We start from the raw sequence: 13,341 nt of genomic DNA on the forward strand, positions 1-13,341 counted from the left end.
TCTTCTAAATGGACAAATACTACAAACGCACGTTTTCATTTCTTCAAGAGCTCTACTACGGTGTTGTTGTTGTGGTCTTCAGTCCAGAGACTGGTTTGATGCAGCTCTCCATGCTACTCTATCCCGTGCAAGCTTCTTCATCTCCCAGTACCTACTGCAACCTACATCCTTCTGAATCTGTTTAGTGTATTCATCTCTTGGTCTCCCTCAACGATTTTTACCCTCCACGCTGTCCTCCAACACTAGATTGGTGATCCCTTGATGCCTCAGAATATGCCCTACCAACCTATCCCTTCTTCTAGTCAAGTTGTGCCACAAATTTTCCTTCTCCCAATTCTATTCAATACCTCCTCATTAGTTATGTGATCTACCCATCTAATCTTCAGCATTATTCTGTAGCACCACATTTCGAAAGCTTCTATTCTCTTGTTGTCCAAACTATTTACCGTCCACGTTTCACTTTCATATATGGCTACAATCCATACAAATACTTTCAGAAACGACTTCCTGGCACTTAAATCTATACTCGATGTTAACAAATTTCTCATCTTCAGAAACGCTTTCCTTGCCATTGCCAGTCTACGTTTTATATACTCTCTACTTCGACCATTCTCAGTTATTTTGCTCCCTAAATAGCAAAACCCATTTATTATTCTAAGCGTCTCATTTCCTGGTCTAATTCTTGCAGCATCACCTGATTTAATTCGACTCCATTCCATTATCGTCGTTTTGCTTTTGTTGATGTTCACCTTATATCCTCCTTTCAAGACACTGTCCATTCCGTTCAGCTGATCTTCCAGGTCCTTTGCTGTCTCTGACAGAATTGCAGTGTCATCGGCGAACCTCAAAGTTTTTATTTCTTCTCCATGGATTTTAACATACATCGTAGTATTTCCTCGCTTGTTCCTGCGCTTTCTTGGAATACAAAATGGTCTTTCCCCACGTCAGGTACTGTAGAAAACTGATGTTTGCTACCACAACTTCTTAAACTGATGGTTCCCGTTAATATTAACATCTGTTCATAACTGTCAACGCTTGCCTTCTTTTTTTCAGAATTATTGAACTTCCTCCGACTTTTTTATGACTTGATATATATATATATATATATATATATATATATATATATATATATATATATAGCGGGGGAGAGGTATCGTGTTTGATGACGTGAACGTAGTGTCAGACGTAACAACATTTTTGAGAAAATGAAACAAATAAAATGATTCATTCCTTTGAGAGAAATTGCCTAAATATGATTAATGACGCCAGCCAGCTTTCAACGTGGTTCTCATATTGCACGCGTGAATATGACTCGCGTGAAACGCCTCGCTTCTACGGCGATTTTCTCCCCTCACTTTAAAGCAAGAGGTATAATGTACATTATACACCTCAGTCTCATCAAAAAAGCTTCTCTCCGCCGCTTTTTCTCCCTGGGTTTACATAGGCGGACGCACACGTCTTTCGGCCACCTGCTGCGATAATGGAATACGGAAATGCGTGGTGCCGCAGGCGGGCAGGCAGGCAGGGAAATGAAAGTGTGTGAGGAAAGCGCTGGGGCGGCCGTGAGGGGTCGTTTCTATCCCTGAGGCAGCGCGCACGTACGTGTCGCGCGAAAACAAGGGAGGAACCAGGTGGCTCTTTTTAAATATTTCGGTAAACACCACAATGGGATGGAAGAAGAATTTTGCAAATGTTTCGGCGGAATCAAAGTTTCCGTGTTATGACTTTTACGGATTATACAGGTAGTACAGAACATTGTGTTGTGTAGAAAGAGCAAATTACGATCGCATTTAAGTTAATTTTTCTACGTTGTGTAAAAAGATTTTCCCATTGTCTTTGGATGGCAGTAGACAAAATTTTTTTCAACATTTATCACCAACTGTGTGGTTCATTCTTTAGGTCCATTGCACAGTGAAAGAAGAAGAGTAGGCGGATCATATTTGACGATCAATCATACAACCAGAAGGTTACAAGTTATTCCTATAACAGCAAAACTAACTCATTAATGCTGTAGCGCTTTACGATGCATTTAAGCAAAACTAAAAAGGCAACAAATATTACTGCCTTAACCACGTTACAGTTGCTTGCGCTTACGGGTCACTAGAAGTGTCAGGCATTTTCCTTCTAATTGGCTTTAGCTTAGTATGCAGGGTGAAAGTATTGCAATTGTAAAGTCACTGCTTCCAATTTCCCTAACAATAACGCATCCTTTTTAACTTCCTAGTTTTTTACTATCTTCATTGCCAAATGTCAATCATTAATTTCTTTTAATATTTATCGATCATCATACGAAAAGAAATGAAAATTCCGATAGAGACTTGTGAAATTCTTTATAGTTAAATAAACATATATAGAACAATAATACTGTTCACACAAGAATTTTTTTAAAATAATTTTCTACTTAATGTTTATAGTTATACGTGAAATTTTATATAGGTGGAATTCGTTTTTTCCTTATAATTCTTCTGTATACTGTGACTGGGAACATGAGCTTGTTTGCTGCGCTAACACGGGAGACACCCAAGTACAGCAGGCGGTGCGAAAAACAGCTGAACAAGGGTTCACGACCGCAGTACGCAGAAACCTGTCTTGTGGTCACTCCATAACACAAGCTCACCGGGAATCTTACATGTTTAAAGCAAAATGGTAAACTGCTAGGAATAAGCGTGATGCCGGGTATGGAAACTCGCTAACCTGCGCCCTTTCACCTCAAAATTTCTGTTTCTCTAATGTCATGTTGGAAAGAAGAAACTTTAAGCTTCTATGAGTGAAAGTTTCTGAGGAGTGACATAATGTGAGGGGCACTCGATCAGAATTACGTTGCTCCTCGCTTTCGGAAGGAGTTTCCAGAGAGTTAGTTAAAGCCGGATGTTATCGAACCGCAGCAAGCCTCGCCTCACGACCTTCATAGGAGTCTCGAGAACGCATAGTCCTCAGTCTTTTAGTGGTTCGACCGTTTTCTAGATACTTTTATTCGTAAAGAAAATGTAACTAAAATGGGTAGGCACTGGGATCACAAACCAAATTTAATACATTCATTTTTCCTTGCAAAGAATATACATCTACATCTACATGACTACTCTGCAATTCACATTTAAGTGCTTGGCAGAGGGTTCATTGAACCACAATTATACGAACATCTAAACCTTTCTGTTCGAGCTCTGATTTCTCTTATTTTATTTTGATGATCATTCCTACCTATGTAGGTTGGGCTCAACAAAATATTTTCGCATTCGGAAGAGAAAGTTGGTGACTGAAATTTCGTAAAAAGGTCTCGCCGCGACGAAAAACGTCTATGCTGAAATGACTTCCATCCCAACTCGTGTATCATATCTGCCACTCTCTCTCCCCTATAACGTGATAATACAAAACGAGCTGCCCTTTTTTGCACCCTTTCGATGTCCTCCGTCAATCCCACCTGGTAAGGATATAAATGAAACCTACCGAAAGAAGGAGAGCAATGTAAAGTTTTAACACAGGAAACAAAGTCAATACATCCATTTATCCCAGCTAAGTATATTCACCTTTAGTTTGTATTCTTAAAGATAAGATAGAGGCCCTTAATTCTGTCACTGAAGTACGCAAAGTACACCTATTACTTAGGTAAAGAAACCCAGCAAACGTTATGTATTGTTCTTTCGTATACTACGAAACTATCAGCGCCATCTATAGGTCCGACGTTGTAGTACGTCCTGATAATTAAACATTAAAACTGCTAAGGTGAACAGACGACTTTAGGTGAAACTTTACACATTCTTTTTCGTGATCTCATTTTGATGAAATAAGTCAATACGTTGCCACAATCTACTTGTAGCTCAAGTTAATCAAGTCACCTGTGCCAACTCCATGAAATTTCTTCTAGAAGTTTTGCAGATTGACGTGTTCAAACACACAAAACGATTTGAGATAAAACTTAAAATCGCGATATCTTTTACTTTTGGTGATCTCATTTACATGAAGTACAGCGTTTTCGTAGTCCCAAGTTACGCTCACGTTACCAAAGAAAACTGCATGAAAATTCGTCTGGTAGTTTTGGAGATTAGCGTGTTTAAACAGACAGACACGGGGGTTACACGGCTTTATTATTAGTGTAGATTGTGAATAGGCATACAATAAAAGATCAGTACCATTCCAGGCAAAAATTAAACACTACTCAACAGTAGTGAAACGGAAGCGCTTTAGGGATCGGAATGCCGAACGCTGAATAAAAGAGGTGAACAAGAAGAACTGGAAATGAAAGAAAGGAAAACAATCAGAAAAATTGTTGGACCACAAAAGAACAAAGATATCAACTGGACGAAGAGAAGAAACAGAGATATATACAGAAACATAATCACAGACACGATAAGGAAGAGGAGATTAAAGTCGTCATATTTATAGAATCAGTGACAACAGGCTGATGACTAAAACTTTTAATTTCATTTTCAAATTAAAAAAAAAGACACAGTGGGATGGCTGGAAGAGACAAGACGGGATCTGAGAAAACTTAACGTCGCCGAACACAACAGACAGGACAGGGGTAAATTTCAGACTACTGATGAATAGTTGAAAATTTCCTGTCGAACAACAAGACCTACATCCTGGGAGGGTATGACGGCCATAAGCCAAAGCATGAAGAAGTTCTGGAAAGATAAAAAGAAAAAGATTGTGACTTTGTCGTAGACTGTAAACGGTCCATAATTGGCCAAATACTGCAGTAAAAAAAATTGAAAAAATTAGACTCTGAATACTTGCGTTTTTATTCAGTTAGTAAAAAATAAGAATGTTATTTTTGTTAAGAAAATAATGATTCCATTTTTTTTCACTAACATTTTAATTTGTTGTCAAATAAGGAATTTAAGGAAAAAGAAATGAAGTTACTTTACGACAGTTAGTCTTACGGCAATGCACTCGGTAACATCGAAATGTTCTGTATTTAACAGCGCTAGAATATTCTCTTGTCTTCAAGGCCGACTTCTTCAAGGTTTTCTGGGTACTGCATCGTTCTGCTTTAGAAAACTGAAGTTCTCATCCTACAAGAATGAAGAAAGTTGAAGAGATAAGAGCCGTCCATAAAGCCCGCTTGTCAAGTTAGGTCACCAAAGAAGCTATGAGGATCACTCAAAAGGAAATTCGCAACTTTTTTCAGAAATACAATATTTTTTTTTATTTTGCTATTCACCGATGTCACAGAAACAGTCTTCCCACTTGTATTGAAATTTAATTCAACCTGTTTCCGCAAGTCGCGCTGTTGTAGCATTCCGTCAAGATGGCTGCTGTACTTGATATTCGTCTGAAGCAACGTGCTATTTACAGAGTTCGTATGTTGTGAGAACTACACAGTGACGAAAATGTACAACAGACTGAAGAAAGTATATGAGGATGGCACTGTTGATCGAAGTACAGTCGCTAAGCAAGGAGATTATCTGTCGAAAATGGGCACAACAGTTCTCCAGGTCTCCCGGGCAACGGCAGACACAGCACTGCACAGACTCCACACAATCTGCAGCGTAATCACAATTTGATTTTGGCTGACAAACACGTAAGTGATAGAAGTGTAGGAGTAGGAGAAGCGAGTGTGTGCAGAAGACTGAGACATTTGAAGCTCTAAAAGGTTTGCGCCAGGTAGATTCCGAGAATGTTGATGGATGCACACACAAGAATTGCGACGGTGCATGACACCTTGTCGCATCACTTTGAACTGGAGACATAAAGGGAATGAATAGATGGAATGCCATCAGGCAAACTCACCGAAAAAGAAGGTAAAGTTGATTCAGAAGCGCAGTTACTTGAGGGTATAATGCCATTCGGTACCACCATCAAATCGGACGCCTTTCTGGCAACGCAAAAACTTCATGCACGGCACACAGGCAAAAACGCGATGTTTTGCTATCGCATGATAACGCCCAATCACAGTCAGTGAGGAAATCACCACTTAGATCCCAAAACTTGAATGGACAACAATGAAACAGCCACCTTACAGCTGTGCTCTGACACTGTGTCATAACACCTCTTTTGAAAGCTGAAGATACCCCTTCGCGGAACGAGACTTCAGAATGATGACTCCCTTTTAAAGGCTGTTAAACAGTGGCTCAAACATTAAGGTCTTGAATTCTGTCACGCAGGTGTACATGCTTTAGTTCGGCGGTGGTGTAAAGCATTTGGAAGGGACGGGTATGATGTTGAAATAAATTGGCCAAATGCGAGTAGGACTCGTGCAATGGGGGTTCGGTATAAAGTTAACTGTATTGACAGTTCATCATGCAGGGGACTGGCGACCATCATTACAATGAACAGTAGTTCTCCACTCAGGCTGACTGTGTCGCAATGATAAAAGTCAAACATCAGGCAAGGAATGATTTTGTTGCCCTTATGACGCGTTTCGGGACAAATTAATCCATCATCATGTAGATACGGCGTTTCAAGTTTTATGGAAAACAAACGTTCGCAGACGGTCTGCGTTCCTGAGAAAAAGGTGCAGATGGACGGACAGACATACAGTCAGATAACGAACGACAAAAATTATTTTCGTGTGATATAATTACAAATTTACAGTTTTCGGATTTTTTCCTTAGTTGTTCCGAGAAATCTTGCTTCTTGTCAATTTTCATGATTCTACGTCAACGGGAAGTACCCTCCCTATAGGTTGCCCACCCGGTTAAACGTGCGGTCTAACGCACTGCTTTCCGGGCGGGAAGGCGTGCCGGTCCCCGGCACGAATCCGCCCGGCGGATTAGTGTTGAGGTCCAGTGTGCCGGCCAGTCTGTGAATGGTTTTTAAGGCAGTTTTCCATCTCCCTCGGCGAATACGGGCTGGTTCCCCTTATTCCGCCTCAGTTACACTATGTCGGCGATTGCTGCGCAAACACTTTCTCTACTTACGTGTATACCATAATTACTCTACCACCCAAATATTGGGCTCACACTCGTCAGGTGTGAGACGTTCCCGGAGAAAGGGGGGGGGGGGGGGGGGGAGGGGGAGAGGGGTGTCCAATGGGGGCCGAACCACATAATAACCCTGGGTTCGGTGTGGGGTGGCGGTGGGGTGAGTGGACTGCTGTAGCATGTTGCGGGGTTGTGTACCACTGTGGGCTACGGCGGGGACGAAGCCTCTATGTCGATTCTAGGTCCCCCGTTCATACAATACAATACCCGTTCCCGAGAAAAAGGGTTTTGAAAGTCAGACAGACAGACAAGAAAGTGATACTGTAAGGTTTCCATTTTCACCGATTGAGGTACGGAACACTAAAAATGACATTTTGATTCCCATTAATGTGCCGGCCGCGGTGGTCTCTCGGTTCTAGGCGCGCAGTCCGGAACCGTGCGACTGCTTCGGTCGCAGGTTCGAATCCTGCCTCGGGCATGGATGTGTGTGATTTCCTTAGGTTAGTTAGGTTTAAGTAGTTCTAAGTTCTAGGGGACTAATGACCACAGCAGTTGAGTCCCATAGTGCCCAGAGCCATTTGAACCATTTTGAACCCATTAATGTATCAACATCCAGTAAAGAAATCGAAAGTACGGAAAACAGATTGGGTATTGAAAAAACGTATGTGCATTTCTTTTGAAGTTGTCCTCATACGTACAAGGGAGATCTGCATCTTACGTCTTTTGTGGTCGCCGTGCTGCGGGGGCAGAAGGCCGTGGCTCGGCCTTAGGCGCCTCACGCGCCCATTAATTAGAGAACAAGTGTTGGCTAATGAGCTGCCACAGCTGTCTGCAGATCAATACGCGCATCGCCGACGGGGTCGAGGTCACTCGCTTACAACGACCGCCGCCGGAATTAAAGCATCCGGTACTTAAGCCCATCCGTCCATCCAGATAGTCCTAGGTCCCTATTACAATTCTCAGTTTCCATTAATTACTCCTGCAAGACTTTCACTCGTGGTGCGCCACTGTTCGAAATTAGGTACCTTAGTAAAGTGAAACTAACATTACGTCGTTACTACTCACGGAAAAAACGGTGAGATTCGCGTTAACATCTTTTCCTTTCATCACTGTATTCATTCGTGTCGTGTCTGCTTTAGCTGTGTTTGCTATTAGCGTTTATCTCAATACGCAGTGGACGTATACTACATCCTACTGACAGAGGGAACATCGGCATAATTATGGGAGACGTTCTCCAATACCTTGAGCATATATTGCCCAACGAAGCTAGAAACTCTTGCTTTAATCTCGATACAACCCATACCATATAGCGTTCAATTTCCACTCTCTCTGTGCTCTGGAGAGAGTTTCGTTTTGCACAGTACATGTGTATTCACAGAACACCTTATCTCCATGATGATCACAACTTGCCCTGGATCGCAAGACATAATGAAATCGTTGAGAAATCGACGTCTGCTTTCCTGCCGCCGACAGCTGACGGCAGTGGTAGGAGGTAGATTCAGAAAGAGCTTATATTACTGGGTAATATTCGAGATGATCTAAATAGGATTTTACTAAAGTGACCTAGGAAGGAAGGAGGAATAGGAAGTAGGGAAGCATCTCCACCACCATAGAGCGTTTCTAAAAACATTTCGAGAGCGATGAGGTCACTCAAAATATCCCAGAACTACAGTAATTTCAGCATCGGGGTGAGCAGTGCCAAGCTGGTAAGCTGTATGCCTGATCTGATATAATAGTCGAAGTACATATAGCCTGTCACCGGTATGTAACAACGCAGACGGGGACTCAGCCGCTAAGCGACTTTTACCTAGCGTTAGATAGTGGCATTCCTGCCCCCCTTTCAAGTTCTTTGGCTTGTGACGTCTTCGGCAGAGGGAGTGGCCTTTATAGCACATAGCGGGGACATGCTACTGGAATGCATAGTTACTAGTCGGTCGCTACTGTCCAATCACTGTACAAGCTAACTATTTTCTATCCCACCTTCATTGGAGAATTCGGGAGTCATGTGACACATGATCCACATGCGACATCTTACAGGCTTTATTGTAAGCATGAAAATTGATATGAAATATTCAAAAAACCTCAGACAGAATACAAATATTCGCTTTGAAAACATACAAAAAAAAAAAATTCTACAAGAAACATCACAGTCTTAAGCTGTGATGTAAAGCTAATATACTTACGTGAATTTTTACAGAAACTGATAAATGCTAACAAATCCCACTACAAGATGTGAATGGAATATTGTAAAGCGAAAGTAGGATAAAACCAACAGAACACTACTTCATTGAAACGTTGTACTGAAATCATAAGTGACATGGATCAAACGTTAGCAGTTTCACCAAGGACCACATCACATTTGTCCTTAATACATTTTTCCAGAAGAAAGGAAATAGGAAACTGGCTCGGTAAAGTTAAAGTGAAAAAAAAAACGAAGCTGACTACAATTTCTTTATTATTTGGTAAAATGTATAGTATTCTACAGACGTGAACCTCATACCAGGTGCAGATGATTATATACTGGCACGAAGCAGAGGATTAACAAATACACGGAAACAGACTCGTAGTTCAAGAAGTCAGAAATGTAAGTAATGAGCATTTATTTGTAACTAATGAGGTATATAATATTAAATTGAAGGTTAGCATCTTGAAATATGGTTATGCACCCGTCGTTTCTCCATATCGCACACATTTTCGATTGGTGACAAGTCTGGTGATCTGCCGGGCTAGGGCAATAGACTGACATTCTGTGACACCAAGACGACACGTGTTTGTACAGGAACATAAGGTTGTGCATTGTCTTGCTGAAAAACGGCGCCTGAGGTATCGTGCGGAAAGGGTATGGCTACGGGTTGCTGAATGTCTTCCACGTTGGTCACATTCGTCACAGTGTCTTGGACAAGCAGCGGCTGTGATTTATGGTTGTACCCAATAGCACTCCACGCCATAACGCATTTAGTTGCTGCTATATGACTTACGCAAATGCAGCCACTGTGATGCCGCTCCCCCTATCTACGTCTACGGCAAACCAAAATTCGGCCGGCATTTTCAATCAAACAGAACCTACATTCGTCCGAAAACACTAACTGATTCCTGTCCCTGCAATGCCATTCGGATGAGGTGTCTCAGGGGGTGGACTGGGTGGTGCGACCTGACCCATCTCATTGTGAACCATCTCTGTGAACCAGTCTGCACACATCCGTTGCATTGCCGAAACATTTCGCACCGCACGAGCAGCAAGTTACCGGATGGATGGCATAGCGGATGGATGGATGCATTCTCTCATGCCAATAGTGCGCCCTCTTTCAAACTCACTGAATTGACGGTACGGTTCACTCACACGTCTACGAGGCATCCTGCACGTCTGCTTAAGCCACACTGATCCGTTACCTCCGGTTTATAGCGACGAAGACAGACGCAGGTGGTGGTGTTGCGCCGCGATATCGATGTTGACCTTAAACCTGCGGACCGACATGCTTAAAATGATAATCAGTTCTGTTCAAATGCTAATTATTTCTTCAGAACAGAATAATGTATATGTCCTGTGAATATGGACGTCCCATCTCTAGTCGTTCAAGGTGTTCTGTTTTTTCTGAACACTAATGCTTATACATCAGTTCTGCAGTATCCGTAAGATTGCTTGAGGTAGCGAGGATTCCAAAACTGAGAAAGAAGTCAGGCGAATATATTCCGTACCACCATAATTATTCTCAGCAGTCTTCAGTTTGCCAGATCCTTAAATTCGGAAAACGAAGGATGGGGACATCTGAATCAGCTTCATTTCACTGATGAAATTGTGCTGTTTACTTGCAGCGCACATAAACTTCTTCAACGGATGAAGAATTTAATACAACGAGATTCAACGTATGCCCGAAAATCAATTACAGCAACAGACACTCGAATGGCTCCGTGACCAAGGGGCAGATTTCTATCGCCGAGGAAATGAACGGTTTATAGAACGTTCCGACCTTGGTTTGCAGGTGCTTGGTGACTTCGTTGAAAAGAAGTGTCACACGTCTGTGTCACTATGAAATGTAGTGAAACATTCAATAAAAGTTACCTGACCTGCCATAATATCATCTGACTAACTTCTTGAAGTCCACTCGTACGTAACAAAAATATAGGCTTTCTGAAACTAAAGAGTTTTATGTTTTTCCTGTTACATTACGTAGTGCGTTTCGTTGCACCTATACTGCAGTTACAGATTCCAGAGAAAAAAAAGATTTTGCAATAAAATAAGGAAATCTTCCCAACTGTTTATTATTAATTAGTCTTATTTATCAGTTCAGTTCACAGTTGCAGTAACTGAATTCTCGTAGCTGAAATAAATTTGTTACAAAGTATCGACTGATGCAGGGGCAGCCAAAGTGGCTGAACCGTGCGGTGGAACTCATCACTTCCTCGGTCGCACAAACATACGCGCGCGCGCGCGCACATGTGCGCTGACACACACACACACACACACACACACACACACACACACACACAGAGAGAGAGAGAGAGAGAGAGAGAGAGAGAGAGAGATGTAATATAAAATTCCTTGCTTTCCTGAAGGTGAGTCGTCGCAGTTATTGCTAGCAGTGCGTAGAATTCCCGCCCCTAGCGGGAGCCCGCCGTGCGGTGGCTCGCACAACTCCGGCAGAAGCGACCTCCTGAAGCCCTGTGGACTCAGCTGGTTTTCCCGAGCGTGTTTCGCTGCGCCCCCGCGCTCGCTAACTCAATATCGGATCTTCTCCTGGGCCTGTCGCTCGCTTTGACTGTCTCTAACAAGGTGAGGGGCGCTGTCAGAGTTAACAGCAGCACTGATAGGAATTCAGTGCGCGTACGTGAGGCATGTGTGCTTATAATTACTACACCGAAATCCACCAGAGAGCGACTGTTATAGATTTCCAACTGGACTGCGTCATCTAATTATGAAATCTTAGGTTTTGTTGTGTCTGTTGTACGAAAACAGCGTACAATTGCTTCTACAACAGTAGCAGCTGTGGTGATGCTCTGAAAAAGAGGAAGAGAGAAAAATAGGCAAAATCTCTACAATTGCATCTTAATTCCCAGAACTCTGTTTTCCCTATTGCTGCTGATGCTACTACTACTACTACTGCTACTGTTGATGTTGTTATTATTATCATTGCTCTTTCTCGTAATACAGCAAAATGTATACTGAAAACTGAAACAGATTCAAAGGAGCAATATTACATCAGCAGTTACATTTTCTGTGTTTCCCATTTTCAGGTGTTGTGAAATCAATGCAGTCTGTAATATAACTAATGCGTATGTGATGTTTTGAGTTTTGCTGCAGCTGCGTTCAGTATTCGCAACATGTCGTATACCGTTTCCTGTGTTAATATTCATACGCACACAGCTAGCAAATGAAACAGGAATGCTTCAAATTACTTATATTTCAAATAATGTTTTTATTTATAAGTTTTACAAAGCTTAAAGTACAAAGTGGGCCATACGTCAGTTGTCAAAAACGCGTTTGGTGCAATAATAGTAAGAAAATGAAAATACAAATGTGTTATGCATTGGAACACATGGTGTGTCGTGGGGCGATCACTCTGTTTTCAAAATAATTGAAAAGCCACGATCGCTTCAATACCGTTTATTAGATGACCAGTTTCAGCACTCTGAAGGTGCCATTATCGGATCTGTGAAGGTATACCATAACAGGTTTGAGAGAGGGCTTACACGAGATGTCTATATACATTACAATTATTACAGAGCCATATACCTGGAACGTAGATTAACATTTATAACACCATATGGTCATCATGGCACATGAGGCAGTCCATCTGATGATAATCTTTGTCTCGACCACTAAAAAAATAATAAAAACTGCTCTCATGGTCGTTCTTTCCATAAAATATAAAACTGAAGTCACCAGATGAAACTACCACTGCTCGCCTATCATCACTGCCGTATTCCGCGCACGCTTACCTGCGATGATTCTAGCGGTTCACATTCGGCCACCAGATAGCGTTGTCCAAGGAGCGCACACACAGTGCCACGGTATAACCACTCATTACTACTAAAACACAACTTTACTATAACTGCTTGTTACATACCCATGCAAAGCCCACATTTGCACATACATTTCTTGTACATACTGTAATCACTATAAAGTACGTCAATTACAAAGTAAAAGCATCTGAGGCACAGGCATTATTCATTAGCGCCGCCAGCGTTCTCGCTTCCCACGCCCTGGTTCCCGGGTTTGATTCCCGGCGGGGTCAGGGATTTTCTCTGCCTCGTGATGACTGGGTGTTGTATGATGTCCTTCGGTTAGTTAGGTTTAAGTAGTTCTAAGTTCTAGGGGACTGATGACTTCAGATGTTAAGTCCCATACTGCTCAGAGTGGACGAGACGAGTGCCATGCCGATGGGAGGATACGTGGAGTCACTTGCATCTTCATCCACATGTCATTTCCCCCCTGTTCCTGTGCCCTTCGTTTGCTTCTGACCTGGCACTCCTTAATTCC

This window comes from Schistocerca gregaria, chromosome 1 (genome assembly GCF_023897955.1).
Source record: "Schistocerca gregaria isolate iqSchGreg1 chromosome 1, iqSchGreg1.2, whole genome shotgun sequence".
Classification (NCBI taxonomy): domain Eukaryota; kingdom Metazoa; phylum Arthropoda; class Insecta; order Orthoptera; family Acrididae; genus Schistocerca; species Schistocerca gregaria.